Source organism: Dermacentor albipictus, chromosome 4 (genome assembly GCF_038994185.2).
Source record: "Dermacentor albipictus isolate Rhodes 1998 colony chromosome 4, USDA_Dalb.pri_finalv2, whole genome shotgun sequence".
NCBI classification, from domain to species: domain Eukaryota; kingdom Metazoa; phylum Arthropoda; class Arachnida; order Ixodida; family Ixodidae; genus Dermacentor; species Dermacentor albipictus.
Genome location: NC_091824.1, coordinates 139535726 through 139551185, shown reverse-complemented (window position 1 = coordinate 139551185; position 15460 = coordinate 139535726). Strand labels below are relative to the sequence as shown.

Genomic DNA, 15460 nt, shown 5'->3' with positions numbered 1-15460 from the left:
CCCTTGTCTTTCTGAACGCAGCCGCGGCGCACTCACTCGCCCAGGCAGTCAGTCGCAGTGCCTCGCCCGGGGCTGTGCCCCAATCGAAGCATGTGTTCGCTGTACCGGCTCTTTCGTTCGCTCCTTTTACCTCTCCGCGATGCGACGTCCCACAGCGCGCAGAGTTGTTTGCTCTTGCCAAACCATGTCGATTCGTTTGTCATGGCCTGCCGAGCACAGATTGCTTGAGTTTGTTTTTTTGCCCGCGAGCAGCCTCTTGCTGTTTTATTTCTGTACCACGGCGGGCGTTTTCTCCTTGTTCTCAAGTTATTTTTCGCTTAGCGCCTACCACGCGGTACATTTTGCCCCGCATCAAACACGTGCTGTCTGGATTTGACAGTATCATGGGTAGTCGCGCGCACGAGCCGTTCTTTCCTCTCCAAGTTTTGATTTCATTTGTGGCACAGAACCCCGCGTGTTCCGCGTGACAACCTAGTGCTAAAACGAGTTTAGGGCGAACAACATTGTTGGTGGCACAGCTGGCTTTTCAGTAACCTGCTTTCCGACATTTCAACGTAGTTTGTAAGCAACAAAAACTGGTTGGCCTAGAAGACAGACGCTGTAGACACGAGCTTGGCTTTCGTGTTATGTGTATTTTGATACCTACCGCAAGTAGGTATAAAGGGAACTTGCAACGTCACTTCACTTTGCCGCCTCCTCCCCTGCCTCCCCCTCTCATAGCGAAATAAAAGAGTAGACAGGTGTTATCATATCTGGTTCGGCTTGCTCACTTACACTCTTCAATAGGATATAGGTAAAAAAAAAAGTGCATGCAGAAAAGCTAATCAAGTCGCGTGGGTAGGTTTCTGGAGAGATGTCTTATAAACGAATGTTGTGGCTTTGCAACCTCCACGTGAATGACGGTTTTTCAAATTTACAATAGCTTGAAGTTCGTTTCTCTTTATGGGCACCTTTACTTAAATGCAGCAAGTTTATTCAAATCTGTTGCTTTGTAACAACATTGCCTTGCTTTTCAACCAATAGTAGGTTGTACTGTAGTTAGGCCGTCGCTCTAAAGATTCCTATTCGTGCCTCTTCATGATAGAGGCAGTCCCGAACTGTTCTGGGCTGCATAATGGGCGTGCTCCCCCAGTACAGGGTAGCCAACCGGAGATAATCTCTGGTTAACCTCCCTGTCTTTCCTTTGCCTTTCTCTCTACCTCTCTCTCTCTCTATCTCTCTCTCTATGGGCGTGAACGTTTCCGCGCTGCGTGGGATTCTCCGTCAAAATATTTACACCTTTAAGGGTGCTTGTTTCTTCATCACGGCGACTACCCTTGCCCATCATCCGTTCAGTCACGGTGTAAACAATCGTGAACACGTCTTTTTGGAAGGATTTGCCGCAAGGAACACGTAAATAAAAGAAAATGAAATAATTTTTTTTTTAGATCTGCATTGTGCTCGAACTGCAGCAATGTCTCCTCAAGCTTATCGCCCATCACCTAACGGGTGTTGCTTTCAGGTAGCACATATCTTCAGTCTATCTTCAGTCTGGCCTTTCTTCAGATCTCTTGTCATAGTTTGTAGCCCGCGTTTCAGGGCACCAGCCAAAGGAGGTGTCGAGCATCTGAGCACTTGGGGTACGTTCCTCGGTAGAATTTTGTCGATCTCCAAGAACGGACGATGTAAGGGCCACTACTGTCCGAAGCCTCCGAACAGATACTTCCCATGCCCGCATAAGGTTACGGGGAAGGAAGCAGATACACGTCATGTGGGCCAAGGAAAATAAAATATGGACCTTAAGATGTCGGTAATTTGAGCCCTTTGCTTACTCAACGTGGCTCCATTTCAATTTATTCTTCAGAATATTGCTCCATGCGAGCAATTTATTAAAACCGATATACAGTGTTTGACGGGATGTTCGATGGTTCACGTTTTGCCAATAATTGAAAGAACAATGTTGCTGTTTCTTTTTCTTTCTCATAATGGCAGCAGCTAATACTTGTGCATCTGCTTTCAGACGGTGATGCAATTCATATTGTGAGAAAAATTTACATGAATCGCAACGCAATAAATCAAGGTTTTACTACTTTGTAATTACGAACACCCACTAGAACAAGCAAAAACTATAGATATATCACCTTGAATTGCTTAGAATAGAATCTGCACCACCTTGTAATAAATAATATATCATTTTGATACATTTACGGACGTCCCATAGCAATTCATGACTGAAGGAGTTGAAGGGTGAGATATGACTAATCCTTGATGGCAACAGTTTAGATTTTCCTTACGGTAGAATTTTAATGTGACAAATAATCGTGGTGACAGGTGGGGAAGATGACACAAAAGTTGCGCAAAATAAATTTTAACAGCTATCGCTGCCAAACTATCATGCCTGAAATTTCGCCCCGCATCAGTTGTTCGGAAATAAAGTGCAGTATTCAAGTGCGGTTTCACTCAGTGCAACTGTAATTTGAGTTCGCTATCGTGCGCAGCAGTTTTTTTTTACAGCCTTAAAGGTATGCGTGTTCATCAGCTCGGCACACTTAATGATGTAAAACAAAAAAATGTTTACTGTCCATACTTCGTCCGGTGCACAGTAACTTTTTACAGCCTTTGGGGTATGCGCGTTCATCAGCTCGGCACACTTAATGACGCGAAAAATCTTTACTGCCTTTGTCCGGCTGGTAAGGGTGCAGTGGCCGCCGGTTCCGATGTCGCAAATGGGAGCAGAAATTCTTTTCGCACCAAAACTCCCACGCAGTAATTCCGCGTGGACGAAATGTTCGTTTCAGGAGCTCCCGTGGGACGTGCGCAGCCTTACTGCAGCGCAAAGTTCGCGGGCGTTTAAGAGTCTTGCGAAGCCCCGGGGTTTAATGTGCGCCGGACGCCATCAAGGAGCAGTTGCTGCGACGTACGTTAATGGCGACCTCAATTCTGCAGCGAGCGCGCTTAATTTTTCATGATGCTTGCACGAACAGTGCCCTGTTTAAACTGTTAATCGAAAGACGCTGCGCGTTACCTGCTTCCTTTTTTTTATTCAATGGGGTAATGACGTTGCCTCGCCACCATCTTCACCCTGAGAAAAATTAGGACAAGCCGGAGGTCACGAGTTCATAACGTGTACAAACAAATCGAAGTGGCACAAGTGGCTGTAAGCAGTTGCGTAAAATTCCTCAGCGTTTATAAAGCTTCACTTTGACTGGCGCACTGCTACCCCCCACAGTCTGCTGTCCTTGCAGCTCTTCGGTCATTGATTGGCGGATGCCTTGTTGTATTGTCGCCTTGTAGGAACGGTGAAGAACACTGCGAAGGCTGTGAGTTGGGTAAACTGCACGAACCTGTGCCCAGAGAGACGATGCGCTCGAAGAGACAACGATAGCGACGAGCACAGTTGTCGGTCGTAGAATCTGCACTGACGGATCAAGTTCGCTCGCTGCTTATACGTGTGTCGCAGTATACTACATCCTAGGTGTTCGCGAACATTCGATACCGTACCTACTGTAGTATTCCCGTCGGCCGACGGGATTAAACAAGCACATTTTGTGACAGAATCGGCAACAACCTAAAGGAAGACAACCTAAAAGAAATTTCAGGTACAGTAGGCGCGTTTTGCGCCGAGCGATGACTTGATAGCAGTTATCATGGGAAAAAACGGTCACCGGCAGTCAGCAAAACAATAAACGCGTGACAATATTTTTCACGCACGAGGAGAAACACATTCGTGGGGTTTGCGTACGTCGCAAGTGCGCTAATGGTTTTGAGAGCGCGGGCACGATGTATGTTATGCGATCGGATATACTTGTTTTTAAGCTGTCCACGCCCAATAATTATTGCAGGCAAGTGTACTCACGTACATGCGTCACTGCCGGGTGCATTTTGGCAAGCTCAAAACAAATATACACGTTGCACGGAAAGAACATAGTACAAGCTAAGGCCAGAGGCAGTAACTTCAGCATTAAGGCGGCATGCTCAGTTTGTAAGTGCTGTCTCCTGCAGGACAACACACTCCACCGCAGGCAATTTCGCATTAGGGTAACGCACGTTCTTTTCATGTGTTTTCGGGTCGGGCAACGTTAATCAAACAAAATTAATATTGCAGCTATTATACTGAAGTAACTTCAATAACAAAGTTCAAGTATATTTTAAAAAAAAAGGACACTATAGTACATACGGTCGCGAACAAAACGCCTTAGCTTTTAGCAGCTGAGCGGATAACGCAAGTCAATGGCACAACAAAAGTGCTACACTGCACATATGTATCACCGGTGACCGTTATGCGATCATCTGAGAAAAGAAACTTTCGCGCAATGTGAATATACTGCTTACACTGCACTTTCGGAAGACTGAAGCATGACGTTGGCCACCTTAATAGAAGGTCAGAACGATATGACAGCGCGCAGGAGCCTAATACTGTGTTTACCAAGACAACGACGTTATTACCCTTCCTCAATAGACAACGGTATAACAAAAATATTGAACCTTGTAACCCCAGCACGGAGACACATTCATTATGAGATACTCTGATGGCCCCATCGGGCGGTCTCATTTCCTCGCTGATTGCTTCGTTTTTGTACATTGATTCGCATGGTTCCTTCCTTTTCAACAAGGTGCGAAAACATTGACATTTGAGGTGCCGCTGCGAGAATCAACAAACAAGGCGGAAGTTCGCGTTTGGTAACATTGTTCCTTTCTCAATCATGATTCGCTGGCGCTGTACTCATCACGGAGCGTCAGGAGAGTTGTAAGAGACCCCTTTTAGGCCGAAGCCAACGGCATTGTTCGCAAATCCACTGTTCATTCCTTGTTGTTCCTGCGCGCAGAAAAATAGTAACAGTAATAGAACAAAGAGACGTTTCATAACGCGCCGCTATGTCGAAGCGCAAGGGAAGGGCGGCGAGCTAGGGGCGTCGTTCCGTCTTTACGTCTTCGGCGCTTCTTCCATTATCGCGCATCCAGCGGGGAAGACGTAGAAGCGAAACGCAAGGGCGTTCAGGAACCGGGTCAGCTGGAAGCAGGTGCTATCTGAACCGAGTCGCAGCGAACCGGTGAGGGGGAGGGACGTTAGTTGGCCGACGGAAACCGAGAGAGCGACGAGGAAAGAGGGGTTTTGGGGAGAAGTTGGGAGAGAAAGGAAAGGATGGAAAGGAAAGGATGGAAAGGAAAAGAAGACCTGGAACCCCTTTCAACCAGCCATCCCTCAGTCGAACGTATACTGCCTCGCACTCGCTCCCCTCGGCAAAGCTAGCTGGGGATGGCCGCGCCTTCGGCGTCATTGATGCTTCTGCCTCGAGCGTCACTGCGACGGTTCCCCTTCGGGAATCGATTCGGTTGGTTCCTTCAGCCGGTCCGCAGCCGCTTGCCCGTTTGCCGGTGTGATCATGCCACAGCGCGCTGCCTGATCAATCCGGGCCCCCGGCTGCGAGACGCCATAAATACGACCGAACACAAGGCGCGGGGCGCGGAAACTCACTTACACGGCCCTTTACGCGCTTTGCTCTCTGTGAGCTGGCCCGATCGCTGTTCGTGTTCTTTTGTGGCCCCGCTCGCTTCCATCTCCATCAACATCGTCCCTCTCCCCCACCACCCCTCCTCCCCTCTTATTCTTCTTCTGTGTCCCTGCGTTCGCTCTCGCTCGGTTGACGCCGTCGCCTTCCCCTTCTCTCCATCGCTCCTCATATCTGTGCCCTGCGGGAATGGAGTTGAGGTGTAGACGGAGGGTGAAGCGTCAGTACTCGTGTTGTCCGCTCCTCTGGATGGACGTTTGAAAATAGCAAGTTCGCGGGAAAAGAGGCGAGGGGAGAACTTGAGTTATATGAGACGGGCTCGAGCGAGACAATACAAAAAATTAAAGGAAAACATGCGAGGTCGCGTGGAAGCCCTCCAAAAGAATAGGGCTGTCCAAATAAATTGGGCGCAGAGAGTGAAAATACTCGCGGAGGTGAAATATTGGGTGCACTTGTCAGACCGGTCGCTCTCAATCTTTCGTTTTCTCTCGTCTTTTTGTCAGAGTTTCGTAGTGGGTTCAGTGAGTCTGAGGGCAAGGACGGATGTGTTGACCGATTTTGTCCTTTAATTTTGATGAAGGACACGAAGAGATTGCTTGCCAATAAAGCGAGGTCCTATCTCTTATTAAGGACTATGAAACCTTGAACATTGGTCAGTTCTAGTTTAGAACGTTGAGTCCAGGACGGGTTAGATTGAGTAGATTACAGTGCAATATTGCAAGTTCTGTGCTTTGTTTATACCCCGTCACCTGTCTTTTGTTAATTCCCCGTTCTTTCGGCTCGCAACCTGAAACAAAAGAAGTTAATTAGATTAAGGTGATAGCGCTCATTTTGTATAAATGCAAGGAAAGATGTAAAAAAAAAGAAAAATGTGCTGAACTACGTTCACTGTAAATGTATCAAGCTGACTTGACATATCTCGAACATGAGTGCGCTTCATCTCGTCTTACCTTACTTCATCTTGTCGACAGAGACTCACACGGGCACATATTAAAAATTCAACGAGCCACAGGGAAAATGTCTAATTTCTGAATACCCCGCGCAGCACGTCTACTTTAAAAACGAAAGGTGGCAACATTCGAGAGCACATTTTTTTGTTCTTTAAGCCCAAGGTTCGAGGAAGGTCGCCCTTCAACAAGAGAACAGCGTATTAGATATAAATAACTGATTCAGTGCGTATACTTCTAAAGCGAAGCTTTATTAGGTATCTATAATAAATCCGGGCTATTGATTGGGCAGGTGCGCACTAATGTGAAAACGCGTAAACCCGTGGAAGCTTGGGCGAGCTTGTACGACATCATATTCTAGCTGCACAACGCGAGGAAAAACATGGACGCGAGGGGAAGAAATGACAGGACGAGCACTGAGGGAAACCCCCTTTAATTTGACGGAGAAAAAAAATTAATATCCACAGGCGAATTAATACGCAATACATGCACGTACGTCAAGGTTAGCTTCCGATGTGTTCCCTTCTGGACTAAGTTATTTACGGCTTTGGCATCAGCTCCATAGGTGTTACTAACTTATACTACAGGTTTCCCCGACATACTCGGCTTTCATGGACGTATGCTAGCATGAATAAATAATCGAGCATGCACAGTCACTGTCATGCTTGTAGGCAAGAAAAGAAAGAATACTTTATGTTATAGCTGCACACACAGAGAGAGAGAGAGAGGACATGGGCACGTGGTGAAAAGACTAGAGGATGAGCGCTGGCTTTTCTCCGTGTGCAGCTACAACATTAAGGCTTTTTTTTTCTTTTGCATGTAAGCACCAGAACCAGCGGCCACAGGAGATTCTCGATTACTTATGCATGCTACCACGAACGTCCGTAAAAGACGATTATATTGAGAACGCCGATAGCATTGGTTAGTGAAGTATAAATTAGTAAGATTGCGTAAACCATGCGTTGTGTTTCAGTGCACCGTTCTCCAATACCGAGACAGCTTCAGTTACTTACGCGGACGTCAGGGATGTGTCCTGCACGTTTATTTTTAATAATGATTGCGTAAACATATATTCGGTGCTTTCCCATATCAGACCTTCCTCATTGGTTCAGCGTCCGCCACCTTATACCCTGAGTCCGGAATCCGTGATTCGGTTTCAGGGCGTTCAGGCGGTTCTATGGTTAAGATGTAATGTAACCATACCTGTGCACTTAACACCGTAAAGCCCAAACACCATTCCACATCGAGGAAAATTAGAACATGCGAAGTACATTCCTGTCAAAAAACGCCATAAACTGTTATTAGTGGTGAAATTAATGCCGCATTCCATGGCAGAATAGCAGCGGAGGCAAAGAGCAGAGAGGAGCAGTCCAGTAGTGCAGTGATAGTGCGATTGCTTGCTCCTCCTCCATTTAAACGTTCAATGCGCTCCAAGAACAGGCGGGAATATGTATCTCGTGACGCCAAATCCGCGATGATAATCACGCGAACTTTGCTTTTCAGCCACCGTTGCTGTCGCACGCTGAACCAAAACTATGGAAACAAGAGCAAAATAATAGGATATGACGCGTTTACGTCACGTGACTTTCTTCGCACTCCCCTTTTCGCGCGGGAGCAGCTCGAACTGCTCTCGGCTGCACTCGGCGTCGACAAACTACCCCTGTTTCGCCATTGGATCGCAGTGCTCCAGCACTTCTTCACCCATTGAAACGCAGCTGCTCTTGAGAGAGCCCTTTGGGGACGCTTTAGAGTGCTCCTGTTCGCTCAGTGAACTGCGCCATTAGTGATCGATTTGGTTAGCTATCTACAACTGGGGCCCTATAGCATAAAACTATTCCAATCGCGTGACGTCAAATTTACGTGACCGCCGACGCTAGCATCGGGCGGTGACCCGCAGCATTGTCTGATCATTCCAATCAAACGCTATCCTCCTTTATAGTAGGTCACTTTTATTTCCTTACAATGAATTACCTTGCCTACATCGGGTGGTTTTTCTTATTTAATTGGCTGACAAGAGGTCAGGAGGGCGCTCAAGTGGAGATGGTTATGATGGGGCCAAGCCAGAGCAGTGAAAATAGATAACCGGATGAAAAGGGTGGTGACGGCGTATACGATGGGTCCTCTTCCCCTTACTCAGATTGTGATGGTTGGTCGAAAATCGCGGCGGCGTCCACCGGAAGGCTAAGAATGCCACTAAAACGGGTCCTCAACAAAGAAAATTTGGCATAGCGATGTCGCACACGTGGCGATAAGGCTCGATAACCCGCCGTGGTCGCTTGGCTGCTATAGCGTTGGGCCACTAAGCACGAGGTTGCGGGATCGAGTCCCGGCCACGGCGGCCACATTTCGATGGGGCCGAAATGCGAAAACACCCGTGTACTTATATTTAGGTGCATGTTAAAAAACCCCAGGTGGTCCAAATTTCCGGAGTTTTCCACTGCGGCGTGCTTCATAATCAAATGGTGGTTTTGGAGCGTAAAACACCATAATTAAATTTTAAAGTTTTTAGGGCTTGATAACGGTATACTACCACGCGAAAAGTCTTATTTCACGCAAATAAACTTATGCTCTCCGGCAGGTGCGTGCAGCCAGTGCCTGAGCGATCGGCGGGCAACCATCTTCTATTCCTTTCAGAAAAGGACAGTCGACGACTATTCAGAAAAAAAAGTCAGTTTTCTTCGGCATAATAATACATCTTTCACGCGTACATGGCACATTGACGCGGTGAGTTTTCGCGGTTTTGTGACGTCGCACTATGACCAATAACAGCAGGCTAATGACGAGAAGGTGTCGAATCAGCAACAAATATCTTAATTTTACTCGGTCTAATCACGCATAATCATTGTGTACACGTCACATCAGATCCGGAGCTATCGCGGTTTTTGTGCTGCCGCGTGACAGACTGATGGGGGGGGGGGGGGGGCGAAGATATTTTGACCAATCTTGGAGGGTTGATTGCAGAATCGGAATAGAAAAGTTCAGAACAGGTTTACGTTATAGCGCCGCTGAATCTTGACTAAAGCTTGTTAAAGATGGTGATATCGCTCTTGCGATAAGTTTTCAGCGTTTAAATGAGCATTGTAAGCCAAAAAAGCTCACAGTGTCAAAAATTATACGTTAGGTTCTGCGCGGTTTTACATTTAACTGGCGGTTAAAAAGATCCCACTTTATTAAAACCAATCTGCAAAGAGTCCTAGACTATATGGCGTCTCTCAAAAACCAGGTGTTGTTTTGTACGTTAAAGTTGCCCTAAAAAAAAAAAACGACCCTCTGCATATTAGGACAAGGTGCATGTTCCGTACCACGTACGGCCCTTATTCAGCTTCCCTGTGTCGTTAAAGAAACTTGCTGACTTCACCTTAAGCCCGCGGTCTTGGTCACCATGCCAGTTACTTGCCGCTAGTGACGGCGCAACCCGTACTGACTGATATGCAGCCGAGAGGGAGGATTTCGGTTTCGAGGGCGCACTCGAACGCGCTCGAGACAACCGCAGCCGTCACTTATGCGTCTGTTTCCGGGGCGATAGGACTCAAAGCGCCTTTCTCACCGATTGGGATCTAGGGCTGATTGTGTGAGCCGTGCGCCATTGCGCAACATATCTCGCAGACGCGTTGCGTCGCAGCGATACACCGAGGCCCATTCCTTACGCTTGGTATTCTTTTCCCAGTTGATCACGGCGAAGGTCAAGGCTGGTCAGGTTCTTCTGAAACTGAAACGCGTGCGGTGCGTCAGGGAACCCGAAAGCAGGTGAGGTTGCTGCTAATAGGTCAAGACGTGCAACGTCAGCGAGATAGAGAGAGAGAGAGAGAGAGAGAGAGCGAGAGAGAGAGAAATATTGATACAGGCTAAAACTGGTACAGCGCAACATAGAAAGGAAGAAACAGGCCGAGCCGGCCAGAACTCTGTTCGCAGCGCTCTGTTCTTTTATTTGGCCGGCTCGGCCTGCTTATTCATTTCTATGTTGCGCTGTACCAGTTTTAGACTGCAATACCAACTCGCCCAATCCTCAACTCTAATTATACAGGACTGTGGGAGTGTGTGCTAGACGACTCAGGGAAATCTACTTAGCCTTAGAAGGCGGTGACTGCTGTATGTGCCTACCATGGTGCTTTCTATGCGCCGTGAGGGCTTGCCGTGCAGCATATAAGATCTTTCTATCGGGTAGGAGGGAGTACCTCCTCTCTAAACTGCTGGCCAGGAGTACAAAGCCTGCGCAACTTGCACTTCTGCCTGCAGCGCTTTCGATAGGGGGCATGACAGTCCATGAGGGCATTACGTCGACGACTAGGGAGCTCTCGTTGGAAAAGTCTATGAATAACTTCCTCCAGAATTTCGTATAGATATTTTCTATATAAAAAAAAGGAACATACAGATTCCTTTATTGTTGGGTCTATTCTACTTATTTCCTAGTACTTCTTTCTTTCCCCTTCCATTTATCTGGATGCAGAATGGTAGGATTTAGAGAACCTTAGCTCGACCTCCCTGCTGTTCCGTAAGTCTCTCTCTCTCTCTCTCTCTCTTTCTCTCTCTCTCTGTTTCTCTTGGTTTTACATTATGTTATTGTACGATAGCCGCCGACTCTTTGGTGGTCTATGTTTTCAAGGTGACGTCAACTAGTGAATGGTCACGCAAATGTATATATTTGCGCTCATCAGTTCTATTTCTTTCTATTGGCTCCAGTGTGTGGACAAGTTCGTAACAATGAATTCGCACTCACTCTCCAGCCTTTAATATCGTTCACAAAACTACAACTCGCGCTTGTAGCTTTGATTTTGCCGCATTACCGGGAAAATCAAAACAATAAGATTGTGTGTATGAATGTATACATACTCGCACCTAAACGACCAATCGACGCGGCGGGATGCATAGCGGGGATGTCAGGAACTCAATTCCGTTGCGAAACTTGTAGAGACCGGAGCGATGTCTCCTCGCGTCGTCTCGGGAGCCTGTCGCCAAGTCGGGGGCAACGTTACATGTGTACCACAGTCAGGACGTAGAAAGCACCTCCCCCTTCCATTTTCGCATGCAAATGGTGAAGGCCGCGGTATCGCCGGTTCGTCGCCTCGCTTCTCCGAGTACTCGACGCTCGGTAGCTCGACAGCGAAAATCGTTGCTTTCCGTTCGCTTCTCCTCAAGCTCCCTTCGCTTCATCATCTTCCCCTTCTTTATTTCTCTCTCCCTCCTCTTTCTCGCGAATTCGCGACGTCGTTTCGGAGAGATTTCCATCTTTTCGACACCCGTCTGCAGGTGCTTATTTTGTCGTTCCGGCACCGCAACATTCGCGATTAAATTGCTGCGCGTCCCCCTTGTGCTTTGGTCGTAGGCGTCAAAAGTAACACGCAGGCCCTGCGGAGAACTGACTGCCGGCTCTTTCAGTGGAATGTGTGCGTTCGTGGTGGGCGTATGACGCCTGCCTGTGTGCGTGCTCATGGGTGTGGGTTCGGTCTTATATATCTATTCCACGATATGCGCGAATTTTCTCTTTTGATGCAAATGCCTAAAACGCAACAGATGTAAATATACGTAAGTGCCTGAATGAGATGCGCCCAAGGCGAAAAAAATCTAAAATCATCGTCACACTAAATGAGCACGCGCAGGCCCAGTTTCTCTAGATGTCTTGTTTGACACACACTAGATGTGAATAGCAAGGAGCGATTTCTGTTTATCTTTTTACTTTTTTCTTCTTTTTCTTTTTTTTTGTGCGTGTTTAAAGTCAAATCCATGCTCGCGCTAGATTCTATGGAGTGAATCCAAGGGATGTCTATAGTACCTTGGCTGAGAGAGAGAAAACAAGAATGGGAAAGGCAGGGAGGTCAACCAGAACAGCATCCGGTTTGCTACCCTACACTGGGGGTGGGGGAAAGCGGAATAGAAAGAGGGAAGAAAGGGAGAGAGTAAGCACTGATTGCGTGTAGGACGGACACCATACAGAAGGACACTATAAACGATCTCTTAAACCGGTGCACTTCAAGTACTGCGCTAGAGCACGAATCGCTTTTCGAGCCAGTGACGTGTGTGGCCACGGTCCGAGTATCTTTGACCCGGTGAAAGGTCTCGAGTCCAGTCGGTGTAAAGTTGCCCGCAGTGAGAGGCGTTGGACATCGTAGCGAGGGCAGGTACACAATAGGTGCTCGATGGTCTCCTCGCACCCACAGGAGTCGCACATCGGGTTCTCGGCCATTCCCAAACGATAGAAGTATGCGTTCGTGAACGCCACTCCCAGCCACAAGCGGCATAGCAAGGTTGTTTTGCCGCGGGAAAAGCTAGACACTTCTCATGATGCGATGGCGCCTGAATTCAAACTTGTATGCGTTTAGACGGTTTCATTTCTCTTTCCGCTAACTCTGCGTACGGTACGAATTGTTTGTCTTTGCTTTTTTTCTTTAGAAGGAAACACATATATACGACATGGCACACTTTATTGCTCAATCCAGCGTTTAAGTAGGCATTGGAAAACGGATTTCGAGCATTGTGAGGGGCTTAAGAGTGGAACCGTGAAAGCGTGCCACGTTTTGTGGAGGATAAGAATTCATTAATTCTGACCAAAGGGCGCGTTTTCGCAACGTAAGTGCACAAAGCATCGATATTGATGCCTCCATTTAGAGCACGAAATCCTGAATCGCGACGGGAGGCTTGCTAAGCTGCCCATTGAATCTACGGGCAGCCCATTTACTAATGGTTTTCTCACGACAGTAGCAGTACACAACCAAAGCTCACATATTAATGTTTCTTCTTTTTTATTATTTTAATATACAGGTAGCGGGTTCTTCAGAAAGGCAGTATTTAGTCACATATTAGGCAGAAAATGTGACTAAACCTGGCAGAAAACTAACCTGACCGCTGAACTAGACAAAGGTTTAAAAAGCACAAAAAAAAAACAATTTACCTGGGGGATAACGGCCCGGTGTCTATGGAATAGCTTTATGTCGACGAGAACTGCCAGAACCTCACTAACATAAAAAAAAGATGGAAGTAAAGTTTTACTGTGAAATATTTGAATTAATTGACCTAATTACCTTATCCAGGCGCCGTTCGCGTTTTCCAATATCTTAATAAGATAATTTACTGCCTTGAGTTTTTCACTGTAGGTTGTAGGTGTTCCGCTACGTCTAGGGGATTTTAAAGATTTCTCGAGTGTAGAGAGAGAGAGAAGATAATGCAGAGAAAGGCAGGGAGGTTAACCAGAGGTAATTCTGGTTGGCTACCCTGCGCAGGGGGAAGGGTTAAGGGAGATAAAAAAGAGAAACGGAGTCGAAGGGGGATGTATATCAGCGTGCCTATATATGATTCCGTAGTTTGTAAGCGCACACTGATTTCATCGGAACGTTGAGATTAAGTGCGATACCATGTATGGTGTGGAAAGCTCTGCTTATATGGAGCTTAACAAAGCGGCACTTCCTAATACCTTATCTGCCCTTACGTTTTTATGAATATTGCGTTGAGGAAGCTTGGTTCGTGCGAGATTCCCATATTGTTGACAGGGGTGCCCACAATGTCCAATAAAGATTTGATTTCACCGCCATCGATCGCGCCACGCGTTCTAATCCATGACACCAGCTGCCCCAGCAATTAATATAGGCTCTGAGGAAAAGTTTCATTCAAATAGACGATAAATAAATACAGTTGGGGTTTGGTGTTGTCTACTATGATGTTCAGCGGGACGCTCATCTTAGTACTTTTCCGCAAGCTAATACGCATACTCCTTGCGGTCGTGTGAAGAACATGTCAGTGGAGCTGTATTGACTTTGTTTTTATTGTTTCAATCACATTTTTATTTGTATTTTAGCTACCGATATCATTCGCACTGTTCCTCCTTGGGGGCGATCTCAAATGATTCCAGCGTTTTCTTTTTCTGATATGTAAAATGCGTCTCTCAGGCGCAGTAATGAAGATGTATGCATCGACGCTAAGTTATGTTTCCCACCTCTTATCAGCGGGATCATTTTGTGAAACGTCAGGGCTCTGTTCGTTTCGTTCTCGTTGAGGTAATTTTCCTTGGAGCTTTTGGTTTACGCTTTTCTTGCGCAGCAGATACCAGTTGCGACGTATAGAAGCGCCGGAACACATACGCATGTTTCATGCCGCGTGGTCAGCCTTGCGAATTAGAGGAATGGTTAGGACTTTCTGTCTTTTCTCGTCTATCTTATATTTATTTTTTGAGTGACTGGCGATTTTATTCTGCCTCTTGACCCACTTTTCAAAGTTTAGGCGTGTTCTTGTTTCTTTTTTTTTGTAATCGTGATAATTTTGCTTACACCCTTAGACGAGGAGGAGGATGGCTGTAGGCGTATCTAGCCTCGTAACAAGACTTACACGCAATCGGTCCGTCCCAAAGCCACCTTTGAGGAAAGCTTAAGAAACGCAACAGCTATAGGAATATCGTTCAACTCGTCGCAATTCAGAAACTTAGTTCGAGATGGTCGAACAAGACGACGCACACAGCGAGGACAGTGGAACAAGATGCAAGCCTGTAGTTTGTGAAACACCCGCACCGCATGACGCCGCGCCGCCTAAACGTTAAGTCTAGGTCCGCTAAGCGTTACAAATCCCAAGCGAAGTCTAGAGCACGTAAAGTACTATAAGAAGAGCCGCAGCAGCTTTCTCCTGTGTGTCCATTATCCTAGCCGAAGCGCCATGCCGTGCACAGTAAGGTGTCGAGCGCATCGATGCTCAAATGCCTGAATAAAAGACTTGCGCAGTGCATACAGCAAGTGCAAAACACTCGAACAAATGGTCCAACAAATGGTCCATCAAATGGCTTTCCACTTAGTGGCGTACAATGGAAACCTGTATTGTCTCTGCGTCCCCCGTCGGATACAATACGAGCAGACGAAATGCTATTACCGTTGTTTCTTAGCAGCAGGTGATGTGCGTACAATGATTTAGGAGCAATTCTTCACCGCTTTTCGTCAATGCTTCGAGCTGGTTTCACGCCTTACAAAGCATAAGCAGTGTCTCGTCCCCCTGACGTATCGATTCTCCGCTGTACCTGACCTGAACTTCATAATCTATTCCGTTTTCGAT

General features: G+C 46.8%; 1 protein-coding gene across 4 annotated transcripts in view; it reads left to right on the top strand.

The window, feature by feature from the left end:
- Positions 1-15460, top strand: part of LOC139059348 (synaptic vesicle glycoprotein 2C-like) — a 242311-nt gene that overhangs the window by 61949 nt on the left and 164902 nt on the right. The window contains exon 1 of one of the 4 annotated variants that reach the window (XM_070537638.1): positions 10115-10183. The exons of the other annotated variants lie outside the window; for them this stretch is intronic. The gene's annotated coding sequence lies outside the window, so the exon portion shown is untranslated. Of the gene's footprint in view, positions 1-10114; positions 10184-15460 lie in introns of those variants that run through there. 4 annotated transcript variants of the gene reach the window in all.